This window comes from Aquarana catesbeiana, linkage group LG07 (assembly GCF_042186555.1).
Source record: "Aquarana catesbeiana isolate 2022-GZ linkage group LG07, ASM4218655v1, whole genome shotgun sequence".
In the NCBI taxonomy this organism is placed as follows: domain Eukaryota; kingdom Metazoa; phylum Chordata; class Amphibia; order Anura; family Ranidae; genus Aquarana; species Aquarana catesbeiana.
Genome location: NC_133330.1, coordinates 223758716 through 223777223, shown reverse-complemented (window position 1 = coordinate 223777223; position 18508 = coordinate 223758716).

Below are 18508 nucleotides of genomic sequence, written 5' to 3'. Positions count from 1 at the left end.
CCCCCCCCTATAATGTTAGAAATGGCCCATGAGGGGGGGGGGGGAATATGATAGGTGTACCTTATACTTTGGTGTTGTAAAATTCCCCTTAATAAATGTTATCTGGAGGTTGGCCAAGAATGTTTGTGTCTATTCTGCTTGCCATGTTTATGTGCAAAAATAGTAATTTTTTTTGTTTTCCTCAACAGTTTCCTTCCACGCCACAGGAATGGCAGACTATGGCCTCCTACTTTGCCCAGCGGTGGGACTTTCCTAACTGCGGAGGGGCAATTGATGGGAAACACATCCACATATTCCCACCACCCAACTCGGGGTCGTACTATTATAATTACAAGGGGTTCAATAGTATTGTGATGTTGGTGGTGGTGTCGGCTAATTACGACTTCCTGTATGTGGACGTGGGGAAGAATGGCCAGATGTCTGATGGTGGAGTCATCGCCCAGACGGAGTTTTACAGGCGTCTCCAGAATGGCAGCTTGGACTTGCCACCTCCAGAAGACAATGTGGAAGAACTCCCATTCGTCTTCGTTGCGGATGAAGCATTTGTGCTGGGGGACCATCTTATGCGGCCATTCCCGATGAGGACCCTCACCCCGGAACAGAGGGTTTTTAATTACCGGCTGGCCAGAGCCAGAAGAGTGGTGGAGAACACATTTGGAATCATGGCCAGCCGGTTCCGCCTATTTCTGACACCCATCCATATGGCGGAGTATAAACTTAATCATATAATCCTGGCCTGCTGTGTTCTACATAACTTTTTATGCCAACATTCTGCCAACTATACTGGCTCAGTTGGGCCTGAGGCTGGAATTCTACATGAAACAACCCTGAAAGTGGCCATGCTGGCTTGCCCTCCCTGAGTGCCCGTGATGTCCGGTTAAGATACCTTGAGTTCTTTGCGGGTAGGGGGCTATCAATATGCCAGACAATTTGTGAAGCCTTTATCAAATAAAAAAAAGCTAATCTTTGGTGACATTTACTGCTTGTGTTTGTTTTAGCTGACCCTGACAGAAATGTGGGTAGTCCTGAAAATGGCGTGATTGTGTAACCTTATACAAAGCACTGCTGGGTGTTATTTACTAAAGGCGTAGACACTTTGCACTACAAGTGCACTTGAAACTGCACTGAAACTGTGTGCATCCTCCAAATTTGGCTTTTCTAAACATCGCTAAAACATTTTTAAGATTGTAGCACACAAAAAAACTAAGTGATTTTGAGGGGTTTTAAATTCGCCCCAAAACATCAATGATGTTATTATTTTTTTGAATAACATCATTGAATTTTCTTGAGGTTTTCCAATTCTAAATTACACCCAATGATCTCCCTGATCAGGATCTTTCTGATGTGAAAGGATCTGGATCCACAACATCACGATCACCTAAAAAGAGAAAAACCAAACAAAAACAGGTATCAAAAATCTGCCGGCATCCATCTCTTACCTGAGTCTGTGGTCGCAGACACTCACCTGTTGTGGTGTCAATTTCCACCACATCTTCTTCCTCCTCCTGCTCAGCTTGGGTTGGGGGTATTTCCCCTTCTTCCAGAGGTGGGGGGGCTCTGGTCTCCTCGGATGAGGGGTGTCCGAGTCTTTTCTCCCCTATGTAAAACAAAAATGGTATAATTAGCACACAGATATTTGATGGCCGAAATCTAAAGATGAAACATTGCTTGGAAGTGGGGTACAATTGTCTATTTGGGCAGAGTTCCAAGATGTAACATTTTTATTGTCCTTTGTCAAGCTTCAAGACTTTACCTGTTTTGTACAAGCTTCACAGATAGAGACCCCCCTATAGTATACACTGGAGCACCTGTGGGGGCCCCCTAATAAAAAGGGTGTTCTTGTGTCCCACACTAGTGCTCCAGCGTCCAGATGTGAAAACAGCTGCTGAGTGTCCTCTCCTTACACAGAATCTAGTTTGCATTTCATTCTAGTAACAAACCCATCTATACAACCAAATATTTTTCATACAAGTAGGCCCTAAAAAATGTTGGAAAATGCATATGGCCTAAACAATGGTGTTTTATAGGCTGAAAGAAAAATGTTTGATACGAACGAATAATGGGCCCATGAACATTAAAGTTGCCATTTTAAACTGTACAACACTTAAGAAAAGCATATGGAGCAGCACAAACGTAATAAAGACAAAAAGAATAGGAACACAGCACAACTACTTACTTTTTTGCAGCACTCTCCGGATCTTTCTGTACTGCTCGGGCTCTCTTATATTCAGGTCCGACCACCGCTCCCGGAGCTGATCTTTCGATCGTCGTACCCCGAAATTCCGGTGCAGACTTTTGACCACTTTCACCATGATCTTGGTCTTTCTGATATTGTGGTTGGGGTAAGGTCCATACTTCCCGTCATAGTCGGCCTTCTTCAGGATGTCGACCATCTCCAACATCTCCCCAAAGGACATATTTGTGGCCTTAAATCATCTCCTCCTCGTTGCTATAATTAGCACTCACCTGCTTTGACTCCGCCATGTGCTCTTCACCCACTGCGCCGAACGAAAAGGGGCGGGGAATAGACTAGAAAGAACGTCAGGGGCGGGCGGAGTTACACGCATGCGCAGTGTGTATAAGGCGCAACACGTGTGCGTAGTACATACGATCTGTGAGCGGACGAAGGAGTATCGGAGGCGCCGATCATGATAACGAAGGTAAGAGCCAAACTTGGGCCTATACTGCTTCTACATTGACGCCTATATTGTAACAAGATTAGGAGAGTTTTGCCTGACATTAGGGTTTGTCTTGTGTCTTGCAGTGAAAATGGATATCTTGAACGATACCGACTTCATGGCAATCTTCATTGACATGTTCAGGGAGCTGGCTTGTCTGTGGGAGATCAACCACCCACATTATAAGAACCAAACAAAGAGGAAGGCAGCACTGGATCAATTGTTGGAAATTGTGAAGCAGGTGATCCCCACGGCAGACATCACCTATTTGAGGATCCTAATTGGTGGTCTGAGGAGTACATATCTAAGGGAGCGCAAGAAAGTCCAGGATTCGCAGAGATCCGGAGCAGCAGATGACATCTATGTCCCCAGGATGTGGTTCTATGACAGGCTGCATTTTCTGGCAGGCCAGACTGAACCCAGGTCATCACTCTCCAGTCTTCCTTCCACGCTTCCCTCCCCCCCAGCTGAGGCTTCTGACACTCAACCTGGGCCTTCCAGGCAGCAACATGTGGAGGAGCCCAGCTTGAGCCAGGTATAGCATTCCTCTAAATAGTTCAGGTTGTCCAATCAATGATGTTAACTAGATGTTAGTTTGGAGTACTAATTTCTGATTGTGATTGATGATGCAAAAACCAAAACCATGTCCCTTTTTAATACACAGGGAAGTCTCAGCCAGGAGGTGGCCGGGCCGAGCAGGCTGCCTGATATGCCGGTCCCTCCCCTACACCTGCAAAGAGAAAGTGTCAGGAAGAGGAGTACCCTAGAGGAGGCTGCCATAGGCCTCTTTTGGAAGGCTACACAGGACCTGGGAGCACCACACACTGTGGAGGAGGACTTTGCTGCCATAATTGCCTGTAAAATGCAGCGGATGGAGGAGGGCCAACAACTCATGTGTAAGTCATTAATGTTGGAAGCTCTCAATAAGGGGTTGAGGGCCCAACTAACATCTGATACCCACATTTGTGACCTCACACATGGTCCTCCTCCTCCTCCTCCTCCAGGTCCTTCTACTTCTCCTCCTCCTCCTCCTCCTCCTCCAGGTCCTACTAGTCCTCCTCCTCCTCCAGGTCCTACTCCTCCTCCTGCCACATCTCCAACAGCAGAGCCACAGGAATGAAGCATGGAAGGAAGACCAGAAAGTGATGACCCTGGATCCAGTCTGGTCTGGCAAAAAATGCAGCCTCTACCACAGCCTGGGGACACAGATGTCATCTGCTGCTTTCCGGATCTCTGGGACTTCTGGACCAGACTGCACTTCCTTACATATGGACTCCTCAGACCACCAATTTTGATGTTAAAGAATTGATGTCTACCCTGGGGGTCCAAGGCTTCGCTAATTTCTGCTGTTTATCCAGTGTTGCCTCCCTCTTTGTTTGGTTCTGAGCCCTTAATAAAGGATTTTTGTTTTCAATTATACTTGCCTATGTGTTTTTTCCTTCAAAAAGGACAGTTTGTTGGTGAGGATTCAGGTACATTTCAAAAATACAATGTGAAATTAACAAGGGACACCAATACCAAACAATCTCCTTGAGATTAAATAATACAAGATAATAATGGTGTTGTGGTAACTTGACACACAAAAAACACAAAAAAATATTCTGGAGTAAAACTAAAAATAAAATAAAGCAAAGATCAGCCTTGGAAAAAATACAAACCTAAAATCTAAAAAAAAAATGCCTTTAAAAAAAAATATATATATATTTTTGTCAGATGTGACAAATCCAAATATATTGAGAGAATCCCAATAAATAGTAAAGAAATAAGTTTATGAGAAGTCTCTGTGAATATGAGCAGCAAAACTACTTCATTCTTCTCACATTACAAAGAAGAAGAGAGTGCTCTGTATTAAACCATTTTTAACATTGCAGCGTGACAAAAGTGCTGTATCCATTCCGAACGCTAATTTTACCCGACCGAGCTGTTCCGTCTCGGAATTTCTTCTGAGCATGCGTGGCACTTTGTGCATCGGAACAGGCCACACATGGTCGGAATTGACGCAATCGGATTTTGTTGTCGGAAAATTTTATAGCCTGCTCTCAAACTTTGTGTGTCGGAAAATCCGATGGAAAATGTCCGACGGAGCCCACACACGGTCGGAATGTCCGACAACACGCTCCGATCGGACAATGTCCATCGGAAAATCCGACCGTGTGTACGGGGCATAAGACTGGGATGCCATTAAAGTTAATTTGTGTGTAAAGGCAGTCGTCCCAATGCTTTTGACTATATATATATTTTTTTTTTCATTTTGGATAGATTAAGGGATGGTTATAACCCCTGTCAGTTAATTTTCTGCCATCTGTGTTCCCTTCACTTCCTGTCTTATAGCCAAAACAGGAAGTGATAGGAAATCCCTGCAAATTAAGGGAATGTCTTGGGGACTCTCAGGTCACCAGAACTAGTGACATTATTGGAAGATTTGCCCTCTATTACTTTTCTGCGGACAACCCAAAATTTGGGATTTTATTTTACTTTCACTTTCAATGATACAGGTAAACAGGACAAATAGATAGGGTGAATCTCCCTAATCGGGGCACAGAAACCAGTGAAAACTGACAGGTGTTCTAATCAATCCCTACTCTCTCCAAAACTAAGAAAAAACACAGTTTTTGCCTTTAGTTATACTTTAATATGAATACACTCAGATATTTTTACCAGCTATATTTAGAAATACATTTATTTTGCATAGAGTAAACAAAATAAACTAACCACAAAAGAAAAGAGCAGAATCTCAGGAAACCCTGAATCCTGGGGTGCTTTGGCAATAATGACAGACTTCAGCTACTGGCGCTATCTCTACCACCACAGTGCTTGCAACCTCACCCTATAGAACACCACCTGATTTTTTTTTTTATACACTTCTTATTTATTTGACACTAACAAAAAATATAAAAGTACATTTCAGCTTCAAAGGCATATTGATGTTGAGCTAGTACATACTGTAGGTAATGAGGAGTTAAATCTCAAATAAAAAACTGTATATGGTATCAAGATACAAAAATATTGGTAACCATTGTATAACAAAATGTTATGGACACATAAAAATGTAGGACATTGGGAAGAGGAGAAGGTGAAGGAATGGGAGTGTTGTATGGCATGAAAAAGCTTTGTCATTCGGTGACAGTTACGTGAAGTGATGGAAGTTAAAAGGATATGTAGTGCTCGTGGAGGCTACTTGGTAAACCGCCACCTCAAGTAATCCCTACTCCCTGTGGTCCTGATTCACCATGGAGTGAGATCCTTGGGGACTCAACCTTTTCAACCCCCACTTGATAGAGCTCTCCTCACGGAGATTTCATTCTATCCCAGACATTTCAAACACCCACGTCTCCATAAACTCTATTAGACATTATCACTACTTTACTATTGTACCCCTAAACCCCTTGCCTTCTTTCCTTTCCCTCATACACCCCCTCAGTTGGGACCTACCTCCCATCTTTCTTGGTCCCCAGATGCCCAGAAAATAGCCAGCCCCCCCCACCATTTTTCTGCTCTCACAACCCCATTTCCCATCACCCAGCTATACTTGCATGTGGAAAATTTAAGGGAAATGGTCCATTCCATATATCTTCTCGTTAATCCTCTCCCTCTGGTAGTTTATATGTGATACTATGGGGGTTATTTACTAAAGGCAAATCCACTTTGCACTACAAGTGGAAAGTACACTTGAAATTGCACTGAAAGTGCACTTGGAAGTGCAGTCTCTGTAGATCCAAGGGGGGCATGCAAGGAAAATAAAAAACAGCATTTTAGCGTGCACATGATTGGATAATAAAATCAGCAGAGCTTCTCCTCATTTCAGATCTACCCCTCAGATTTAATGCGACTGCACTTCCAAGTGCACTTTCAGTGCAATTTCAAGTGCACTTTGCACTTGTAGTTTGCACTTGTAGTGCAAAGTGGATTTTCCTTTCCTAAATAACCCCCACTGTGTTGTATTCAGGATACACCAAGGTTATCTTTATCTGTTGCACTGTAAAATTATAAAGCGAGGACTATACTTCTCTGGCTCGACTACCTTAATGAATACTTTGCTTATATTGTTTTTGTTTTTAAAATCCAATAAAGCTCATTATAAAAAAAAACGATGGTGGAGGCAGATGTTTGAGGTGTGCAGGTCCCATCTCAGCAGGCCAGCCAGGGGAGGGGGGAAGGAAAAACAGGGGAGGAGCTGGTGCCAGCTGTTAAAATTTCGGGTAAATAGGGTTTTATTTATTCTGAGCGCATTCAAATTGATTCACCTATATAACTATATCATTTTTAATGTAAAATGTAAAATTTCACTTGTAACAGAATAAGCTATCTTTCACAGCAAGCCACTTTTCAATTCACAAAAAACCCAGTAAACAAGTAATTGATAAAATGATAAGCATGTTTCAACCAAACAAATACCTTTTAGTATTCAGTTCATCATTAAAATGTTTCAATTTTATTGAAGGAAAAACAATATCTCCAATGCTTTCACTGGTGCTTTTGATTGAATACATTTTCATCATTATTTTCAATCTGCCCTTTCCTTCCCCCTCATAACATCTTGGCAAAGCTAGAATCTGATAGTCATCAATAATCATAAGATGAACTGCATTGGAAAGGAAGGTATGTGACATGGCAGCTGATTTTATCAGTGGAGCTTTTATAGAAAAGCCAGGTATTTTCTCCTCCACCGCTGTGATGAATTGTTGATGACTGAGGTGGCAAGCTTCCTGAAATGCCCTGCGTGTTACAATTTCTATAGAAAGAGTGTGATGTCTGTCATCTTTCACCCTAATGAAAATGATGCAGTTTGCTTGCGATTATAGACTCCTATTGATTTCCAATTTTCACCAGGCATGTTGAAGTCCCTTGGGCTCTTCTTGCTTGTAGATTCTTATCAGTCTTGCTGTAAAGAAACAGTGTGATAACTGGCACAGCATAACTGTACAATTCTTCTGTTCTACTTTCAATTTACTCCTTTATTGCAATTTCTTGACAGCAGATTTCTCCTTGGTGGTAATAGCCTCCTGTACTCTTTCTGATGATCGGGGTAAACTTTACAAAAGAAGTTTTTTTCCCCATTAATATTGTAGTGAAAAAAATTCAATATGATGCAGCAAACTGATAATGCTACTCAGTATCCTTTTTTTTCTAACAACAAGTGTTCCGTATATTGTTAGTCTTACTAAGAATGATGTCGAAGGAATTATACCCATGGGCAAATTGTGAAAGGTAGAACACAGCTTAAGCAAACAATAGTAGAAATACACATGTACACCAGACCACAAATAGAAATTTACTATTTTCTTTCCATTTAGATATGAGTAACCTACTGCAAAACGGACACAAATAATTCTTTATTTCTTGATAGAAAAATATACTTTTACAATGAAGTTCACTATGTGATATAATTAGTCAAAAGGGTGACGTGGAGCACAAATCCACCAAAGATCTCAAGATATGGGTTATAGAGTAAATCCCTCCTTCTCCCTCTTTAGACAAAAGATTCCAACAGCTATGCAAATGCAACACTTTTTGGATTTTTCACTTTTGACACTTTCGCTCCAAAAGGTTTAAATGAGGAATTGCAGGTTCATACGATCATATAGTGTGTCTGACTATCCCTTCATGATTTTCACTATTTATGCTACGTACACACGAGAAGGAGTCCGATGGGAGCTTTTCATCATATACTCCGACCGTGTGTATGCCCCATTGGACTTTTTCCGTCGAAAATGCAGACGGACTTAGATAGAGAACATGTTATATTTTTCCGACGGAACAAATTACTATCGGAAAAACTGCTCATCTGTATGCTGTTCCGACGCACCAAAAACGACACATGCTCTGAAGCAAGTATGAGATGGAAGCTATTGGCTACTGGCTATTGAATTTCCATTTTCTAGTCCCGTCCTACGTGTTGTACGTCACCGCGTTCTGGGCGGTCGGAATTTGGTGTGACCGTGTGTATGCAAGACAGCTTGAGTGGAATTCTGTCGGAACTCCAACGGCAAAACTGGTCGTGTGTACAGGGCATAAGTGTCACCCAACAGACCTGTACAGTATATTCATTACATACAGTTGTGCTTGTAAGTTTACATGCCCTGGCAGAATTTATGATTTTTTGGCCATTTAGGGAGAATATGAATGATAACACAAAAACTTTTCTTTCATTTATGGTTAGTGTTTGGCTGAAGCCATTTATTATCAACCAACTGTGTTTACTCTTTTTAAATCATAATGGCAACAGAAACTACCCAAATGACCCTGATCAAATATTTACATGCCCCAGTTCTTAAAGCGGTTGTATACCTTTATTTGTAACTTTTACCTACAGGTAAGCCTATAATAAGGCTTACCTGTAGGTAAAAAAAATATCTCCTAAACCTGTAAGGTTTAGGAGATATTCCCCTCGCAATGAGCCGCTGACTGCAGCGGCGCATGCGCACAGGGGACTCTCGGCTGACAGCCCGGCAAACTCCGGAGCTTGCCGGGCAGAAGCCTCCCGCGCGCATGCGCGGGAGTGACGGCATCACGGCTCCGGCCACTCACAGCGCCGGAGCCGCGATACCCGGAGGACACGCCGAGGGGAGATGTCGGCTCCCTCGGCGTGGACCAGGTGAGATGCCGGCACCTCGTTCTAAGGTAAGTATCTCATAATGAGCTAGTATGCGGTGCATACTAGCTCATTATGCCTTTTCCCTTGCAGGTGTAAAAAAAAAAAAAAAAAAAAAAGAAAGCGGGTATACAACCGCTTTAATACCATGTATTGCCCCCTTTAAACTCAATGACAGCTTGAAATCTTTTGTGGTATTTGTTGATGAGGCTTTTTATCTTCTCAGATGTTAAAGCTGCCCATTCCTCTTGGCAAAAAGCCTCCAGTTCCTGTGAATTCTTGGGCTGTCTTACATGAACTGCATGTTTGAGATCTCCCCAGAGTGGCTTAATGTTATTGAGGTCAGGAGACTGAGATGGTCACTAGGGATGGGCAAACGGTTCGCCCCAGAGCAAAAGTTCCGGCCAAACTTTCACTGTTCACTGTTGTACGACCATTTGTTTGCCCCCCGAACTGACCACAATGCATTGCAGCGCTGAACAGTGCATTTCAAGCCCTGGTTTCGGTCACCCTTTCTTGAGCTAAGTCATCTATCGAGATACAGGCTCTAATGGACTCTGGGGTTGCAGGCCTGTTCATTGATGCTGCCTTTGTATCAAAGCACTCGATTCCACTGCAGCTGTGTGACACTCCACTTGCCATTGAGGCTCTTGACGGGACACCTCTACAGCCTACCCATGTGACTCATGAGATGTTTCCATTGTCCATGGCCGTAGGGGCTCTCCTAAGTTTCTGCTGGTTATTGTTTATCCTTGGTTACAGAGGCACAACCCCTCTTTTGATTGGCTCCATGCTGAGGTTCTCTCCTGGTCACCGCAATGAAACATGCTTCCGGAAGGTAGCCAAGGTCCTGTGTACCTCTTCACTCTTCTACCTGCCAGAGGAGTACCGTGATTTTAGCAATGTCTTTGACGAAGGTCAAGCCAGTAGTTTGCCTCCACACCGACCGTATGATTGCACAATTGACCTTTAACCTGGTTCCACTCCCCCTCGTGGCTGGGTTTACCCTTTGTCGGTCTTGGAGGATAAAGCCATGGAGGAGTATGTTGCAGACGCACTTTCTCGGGGTTTCATCCGCAAATACTCGTCTCCTGCTGGTGCTGATTTCTTCTTTTTGAAGAAGAGGAGCGGTGAACTGAGACCTTGTATTGATTATATGATTAAGAATGCCTACCCGATCCCGTTGATTACAGATTTATTTGACCGCCTCAAGGGAGCAACGGTTTTCACTAAGCTTGATCTGAGAGGGGCTTACAATCTCGTGAGCATTAAGGAGGGCACGAGTCCAGGAGGCTTTGCATCATGCTAATGATAGGTACAGACTCCATGCTGACCGCAGTCGCCTGCCTGCATCATCCTACCAGGTTGGGGACAGGGTCTGGCTGTCATCTCGCAACCTCCGACTTCGTGTTCCCTGAAGTTCGCACCTCGGTTTATTGGGCTTTTCTGTATCCTTTGCAGGATTAACCCAGTGGCTTACGCGTTGTACCTTCCTCCTAGTATGCGCATCTCAAATGTGTTTCATGTCTCCTTATTGAAACCTTATACAGGTTGAGAACCATGAGGAGTATGAGGTACAATCCATTGTTGACTCCCGTAGATTTCGTGGACGCATACAGTACCTGGTGCATTGGAAGGGGTACGATCCGGAGGAACGCTTCTGGGTCTCATCCTCGGACGTACATGCTCCTGCCCTCCTCCGTGATTTCCATAGATGTTTTCCCCTCAAGCCCGGTGGTCCTCCGAGGGGGAGGGGGCGTTGAGGAGGGGGGTACTGTCAGGACTGGCTCAGCCCTTCCTTCTCTGAGCTGGCCTCTCAGCTGTCGGCTAATTGCCAGCTCTCATCTCTCTCCACAGTTAACCAGCTGTTGTGGATCTGCTCATCAGTCCCGCCTACTTAAAGATCTCCAGCTCATTTCATTCCTGCCTTCGCCTTGGTCGCATCACAAGAAACCATCTCCTGCATTTAAAGACTGGCTTTCCTGACATCCCTTCTGGCTCCTTATCCTGCTTGCTGTTCCTCTACTTGGATCCCTGACTTCTGGCCTGGCTGATTACCTGATCTGGTTACTGAACTCTGGCTTGGCTGACTACCCGATCCGGTTACTGGACTCTGACTATGCTTTGACTATGCTTACTCTATTTACCTTTTTATTTTTATTAATAAACAAGTGTGATTTTACTGCACTTCTGTCTCGGTCTGGTTCATGGTTTCTGACAGTAGTGTACTGAGACCGTGTCAGTAATCTTGACATTAGTGTATAGCTAGAGTAGGGACAGTTCAGATAGCGTCAGTGTAGTGACAGTTGAACACCGTCTATTTGATTGCGTTACTGCCAGTTTAACGCCATTTACTTCTGTGTGCGTTACTGCCAGTTTATCGGTATATCGTTTTGTGTACGTTACTGCCAGTTTAACGTCATATAGTTTTGCGTGCATTACTGCCAGTTTAACGCCATATAGTTCTGTGTGCATTACTGCCAGTTTAATGCCATATAGTTTTGGACATTACTGCCAGTTTAACGCCATTTACTTCTGTATGCGCTACTGCCAGTTTAATGCCATATAGTTTTGCATGCGTTACAGCCAGTTTAACTCCATATAGTTCTGTGTGTGTTACTGCCAGTTGAACGGCATATATTGTCACTGTACGTTTGGAGCTTTATATTGCAGTATATTATAGTTTATTTGTGGAGTGTGTCTGTGTAGTGTAAGTACTCAAATTAAAGTGCACCAAACACCTCTTTACTATGATTAGAGTGCATCTAGGTACAGATTTCAAATTCTTCTTTACATTTTCTTATAAGCACCGCCCCCTCCCTCCCAATAATGTCTGGGAGGACAACAAGGAGAGGCAGACGTTCCCTTGACACTGTAAGGGGGCCAGCAACAAATGTTTCCACAGGCAAAGGTGGACGTGATGGTCAGTCCTCAGGCAGGGCATCATTTCCTCTGTTTAGTGAGTTTGCCCGTGCTATCCAGCCACAGCGTGCAGAGGAGGTGGTGAACTGGCTTACTAAACCTTCCTCATCCTCCTCATCCTCTGTCACACAAGCAGAGACATGTGTGCAGTCCCCTGCAGCTACCAGAGTAGAAAAACCTGCCTCCTTGTCCACATTTATTCCTGCCATAGCCCCAACATCAGCCATTGAGGAGTCAGCTGAGTTATTTGACCACAGTGTCAGCCACTTACGCCTTCATGATGCCCAGCCATTACTGGATTCAGATGTTGGTTCTGAGGTTGAGGATAATAGAAACATGAGCCTAGAGAGAGGGAGGAACACTGGTAGACAAATTGGCATTCATATTCCCCAAGCCGCAGCGTATTGCCTAGTTGTCTCCAGTGGTAATGATGAAGATGGAGGAGATGGAAATGATGATGATGATGATGAGGTCACTGATGTGAATTGGGTGCCAGATAGAGCAGAGGAGGAAACTGAAGGTGAGGTGGCACAACCCCAAGGAGGCCAACATCAAGAAAGAGTAGAGGGCAGCCACCCTATTCCATCACCTGTCTAGGCCTTTTTCTGCACATCTGTAGCAGATCACACTGTTGCTATCTGCAAACTGTGTCTCAGGCACATCAAACGTGGCAAAAACACCAACCATTTGGGTACCACATGCTTAACAAGACATTTAACGTCCAACCACTCAGCCCATTGGCAAGAGCACCTAAAAGCCACACAAAAGGGGGCACAAATCTGTCCCTCCTTTCCCACTTCAATCTGCCCCTATGATACCAAGTCATTACCTTTCAGCAGCCTCCACTGACATGGATGATGGTATAGCACAGGGTGTCCCAGGTCCTAGCAGCACATCTGCCATCAGTACACCACCCGCTGTAGACTGTAGCCAGCAAATTTCTCTGCCTCATCTGCTGCAGCGGAAAAAAAAAATACAGTCCCTGCCACCCATATGCCCAGTGTCTAAATGCCAGCTTGTCAAAGCTGTTGGATCTCCAACTTCTGTCTTTCAGCCTGGTGGGTTCTGCCCCCTTCCGTGAATTTGCACAATGTGCTGTACCACAATGGCAGATTCCCAGTCGCTACTACTTTTCACGTAAGGCTGTTCCATCTCTCTACCATCACGTGGAAGGGAATGTTCTGGCATCATTGGGCAAGGCAGTCAGCCGTAAAATCCACTTTACTGCTGACACGTGGTCCAGCAAGCATGGGCAGGGACAATATATTTCATTCACAGCACACTGGGTAATGCTGCTTGCAACTCAAAAGGATGCAGGACAGGGCTCGGTGCTGCAGCTTGTTGTGCCCCCATGTCTCCATACAGCTGGTGATGATGATGCCAGACCTGTGAGCTCTACCCCCTTCTCCTCCTCCTCCGCCACCTCCATGCCCTCCTCTGCAGAATTGTCCTATGAACATCAGGTCCCCCCTAAGTGTTCAAAGGGCTATTCCCAGAGTCAGGCTAAAAGGTACCATGCAGTGCTTCAGCTGCTGTGTTTAGGGGACAGGAACCACACCAGAGCAGATATTCTTGCAGCTCTGCAGGGACAGGTCCAGAGGTGGTTCACACCACGCCAGCTGGAGCCAGGAATGGTGGTGTCTGATAATGGCTCAAACCTCCTGTCCTCCCTTAGACAGGGAAAGTTGACACATGTGCCATGCCTGGCACATGTCCTCAATTTGGTGGTGCAGCCTTTCCTAAGTACGTACCAGGGTTGCAAGATGTACTAAAGCGGGTCAGAAGAGTCTGTTACCATTTCAGGTGGTCATACACAGCCAGTGCCCGGTTGGCTGAAATTCAGCAGGAATGCCACCTGCCCATAAACTGCCTGATTTGTGACATGCCCACCAGGTGGAACTCAACTTTGGGAATGCTGCAGCAGCTATACATGCAGCAGAGGGCCATCAATGAGTACCTGTGCCAGTATGGCATGACGACAGGCTCAGGTTGCCTCAGCTTTTTTTTCACCACGCCAATGGCTGATCATTAAGGATACATGCACTGTATTGTCACCATTTGAGGAGGCCACAAGGATGGTGAGCAGTGACAGTGCATGCATCAGTGACACAATCCCTGATGTGTTCCTGCTGGAGCAGACTCTGCATGGCATTATGGACAGGGCACTGGAGGCAGAGCAGCAGGAGGAAGAGGAGGACTTCCTTTCCTCTCAAGACTCACTTTATCCAGACACCATCAATCCTATGTCACAGAACACACAAGAGGAGAGAGGGGAAGAGGATGAGGAGGAGGATTCTGGCACTTTCATAGGCTTTAAAGAAGAGGAAGACATGCATCAATCTGTAAGCGATGGCTTTCCAACCCCAGAACCCTTGGGAGTAGTATGTAGCTGGGAGGAATTTCCAGATGCTGTCATCCTGAGTGCCCCCAAAGAGTCTGCTTTTCAAGCCTCGGCAGATTTGAGGCACATGGGAAACCTAATGCTTCAAAGCCTGCGAAAGGACCCAAGAATACGTGGCCTAAAGGAGAAGGATGATTACTGGTTGGCAACCCTCCTTTATAAGGGGAAAGTCTCAGAACTCATCCTGTCCCCACAGAGAGTGCAGAAGATGAAATCTCTTGAGGAGACGTTAAAGAGGATTTTATTGAACATTTTTCCTGACTCCAGTAGGTTACAATGTCGTGGAAAACGTAGTTTTGAGTCTTCTGTTGGTCAAGAGAGGAGAGTTGGAGGCATGTCGGAATTTTTTTAGTCCTCACGCCCAGGGCTGTCAGGTTCTACATCCCATCGGCAGCATCTGCATCACATGGTGGACGATTACCTCGGGACCAAAACAGAGATAGAGAGCTTTCTAGCTGATGATCCACTGACTTACTGGGTCATGAGAATAGACCACTGGCCAGAACTTGCTCAGTATGCTATTAAGTTGTTGGGCTGCCCTGCATCCAGCGTGCTTTCAGAACGGGCATTCAGTGCTGCAGAAGGTTTTGTTACTGATCATAGAGCGTGTCTGTCCACAGACTCTGTGGACCGTTTGACTTTTTAAAAAATGAATCCATCCTGTATTACCAGCTATGAAGCCCCTGATGCCAATGTCACTGATTAAGTATTTTTGGGATGTGGAATCTCTGCAGGACTTCAAGACTGCTTAGCTTTAAGGGTGTTCAATCATTTCATCTGGAAGAATGTTTTTGGTATAGGTTTCATGGGCACAATTAACACCCAAAGACCAATTTTGACAGTTTGACAGGTGCATATCATTGCAATTTTTTACAGCAAGGCCAATTCTTGCTTTCATCAACAGTACCTCTATAGGGTTATAGTGGGAAGGCACCCCCTGCACCTAAAGAGTAATTTTTCTGCACCTGTTTGACAGGTGCATATCATTTCAATTTTTTTACAGCAAGGCCAATTCTTGCTTTCATCAAGAGTACCTCTAGAGTTACGGTGGAAAGGCACCCCCGACACCCAAAGAGTAATTTTTCTGCACCTGTTTGACAGGTTAATATCATTGCAATTTTTTACAGCAAGGTCAATTCTTGCTTTTATCAAGAGTACCTCTATAGGGTTACGGTGGGAAGGCGCCACCGACACCCAAAGGCCAATTTTTCTGCACCCGTTTGACAGGTGCATATCATTGCAATTTTTTACAGCAAGGCCAATTCTTGCTTTCATCAAGAGTACCTCTATAGGGTTACGGTGGGAAGGCACCCCTGACGCCCAAAGACCAATTTTTCTGCATCTGTTTGACGGGTGCATATCATTGCAGTTTTTTACAGCAAGGCCAATTCTTGCTTTTATCAAGATTACCTCTATAGGGTTACGGAGGGAAGGCGCCACCGATACCCAAAGACCAATTTTTACGCACCTGTTACTTCTATCCAAAGTCAAAGTGATACCAGAATGTAGTAAAAAAATCTCTAATCTTGTTCCCAGTGCACTACATTGTGGCCTCATCATAAACACTGGCTCCCCAGCTGTTGCAAAGCAAAATAAAGGCAGCTTGCAGGAAAAATGTCATTTTCTTTGGCTTTATAAATGCAATTATTCCTGCAGCAGATTCTAGATATGGTACAGATCTGCCACTTTACAAGTCGACTAAGGGGACTCCCCAGGTACTATATTTGAAGGAATTTTTCATTTTTATGCTTTTAATTTAAAATCAAAAAATCACTGCTCATTTAAAAATTAAGTTTTTCACAAACTTTTTTTTTATTGATACATGTCCCACAGGGCAGGACCCAAACCCCTATAACCATTGTATGCCCAATTACTTGCATATAAGCCTCCAAAATGGGCACTTTTGATTTTTGACATTCGGATCCCATTGACTTCAATGGGGTTCATTATTCGGCTCTGAACTTTCACAGAGTTCGAATATTGTGGTGCGAACGGAACAGGGGTCAGTTCGGCCCATCCCTAATAGCCACTCCAGAACCTTCACTTTATTCTGCTGTAGCCAATGACAGGTCGACTTGGCCTTGTGAAAAACAAAAAAGGTTGTGCTCTATGCCCAAAACCACATGAAAGTTGATAATAAGTGATCAGAAATTAAATAGATGATAAGAGATCAAAAATTACATATAACCAAATTGAGTCTTTAAAGAAAATTGATGTCATAAAAAGTTCATTGTTGAAGTGAAAAATATATCATCAAATATCCATTCAACAATTAAGTGATAATTAAGTGACAAATAAGTGAATAGTCCGTGTTTAAGTTCCAAAGGTGACTTTTCTTAATCAATCCCACCACCATGCAAAGTGTGCGCTTACCAGCTGCACAGACAAAGTATGCCTGTGGCTAACACCCAGCCAGTGGATGGTGGTGAAAACGTAATTCCAAAAAAGAAAGCAATAATGGAAGCCCATAGATAAAACCGTATGGTTTATTGGAAATTTTAAAAGGCAAAAATTGCTAACAAGGCATATACAAATTAAAAAGTTGCAGCTGGCCGGCTGCAATACACACGCCCGTGCTGACAAACAATGGGACGTAGCGCTCGGTGACGTCAGTACGTCACGTCACTTAGAGTTTGAACACTGCTGATTGGCATTCTCAATTCCTTGGATATCTTTTCATATCCATTTCCTGTTTTATACAGTTCAACTACCTTTTCCTGCAGATCCTTTGACAATTCTTTTGCTTTCCCCATGACTCAGAATCCAGAAACGTCAGTGCAGCACTGGATGAAAGATACAAGGGTCTGTCAGGAGTCCAGAAACGCATTGACCTTTTATACACACACACACTAATTACAAGCAAACAGATCACAGGTGAGGATGGTTACCTTTAATAGCCATTCAAACCCCTTTGTGTCAACTTTGTGTCTGTGTGCACGTTATCAGGCCAAAATCACCAGGGTATGTAAACTTTTGATCAGGGTCATTTAGGTAGTTTCTGTTGTCATTATGATTTAAAAAAGTAAACACAGTTGATTGATAATAAATGGCTTCAGCCAAACACTAACCATGAATGAAAGAAAAGTTTTTATGTTATCATTCATATTCTCTGAAAAATGGCTAAGAAATCATAAATTCTGCCAGGGTGTGTAAACTTATGAGCACAACTGTATCTCCTTTATTCAATTGTCCAACACCAACACACATAGTGTGTACATGTGTGTGCGCTTATATGTATTTATATGACTATGTGTGGGTGTCCTGTTTTCATAGGTATGGTCCTAGTAGTCATCTTTTCTTGCCTTCCTTTTAATTTGTGAATATTCATATACAATTTCTCTGGGTCTGTGCATATATAATTCAGATTTCTTAAAAGTTTTACTCTTACTTATTTCTTTTTTAATTATCTTTTACTTTTTGGTCCGTCTACTGACGCCTGGTTTGGATTCATGGCTGTATGCACTGGTAGTACTGGTTTGTCTCCCATTTGTTCCCTGCCTTTATGCTTCCTTGCTGAGCATCCTTTACAGGAGCCATAATGATCTGAGGTCCATGAGAATATTTTAATGTGTTCTCTCCAGGCATTTGCTTTTATATCTCCCATGGGCTTATCTAATCAGGTGTAACAATATTTACAAACATTTTCCCCACTGTTTACAATTATCTTCTCCTGTTTCAGTTGTTTCAGGTTGTCTTAGATAAGCTGAGTTTTAGTTGTGTTTTTGTACTCTCTTTGCTTTTTAACTGTGGGTTTTTTAACTGTCACACACTAATTCCCCTCCCCTGCCCCCTGCGCAAGCGCTCCTTAGAAGAGAGTCTTTCTCTGAGTCTGGAGTCAATCAGGATGGCAAATGTGATCAACTTCTCCAGCTCAGTGGGTATGTCTCGGGCTGCTATCTCATCCTTGATGGAATC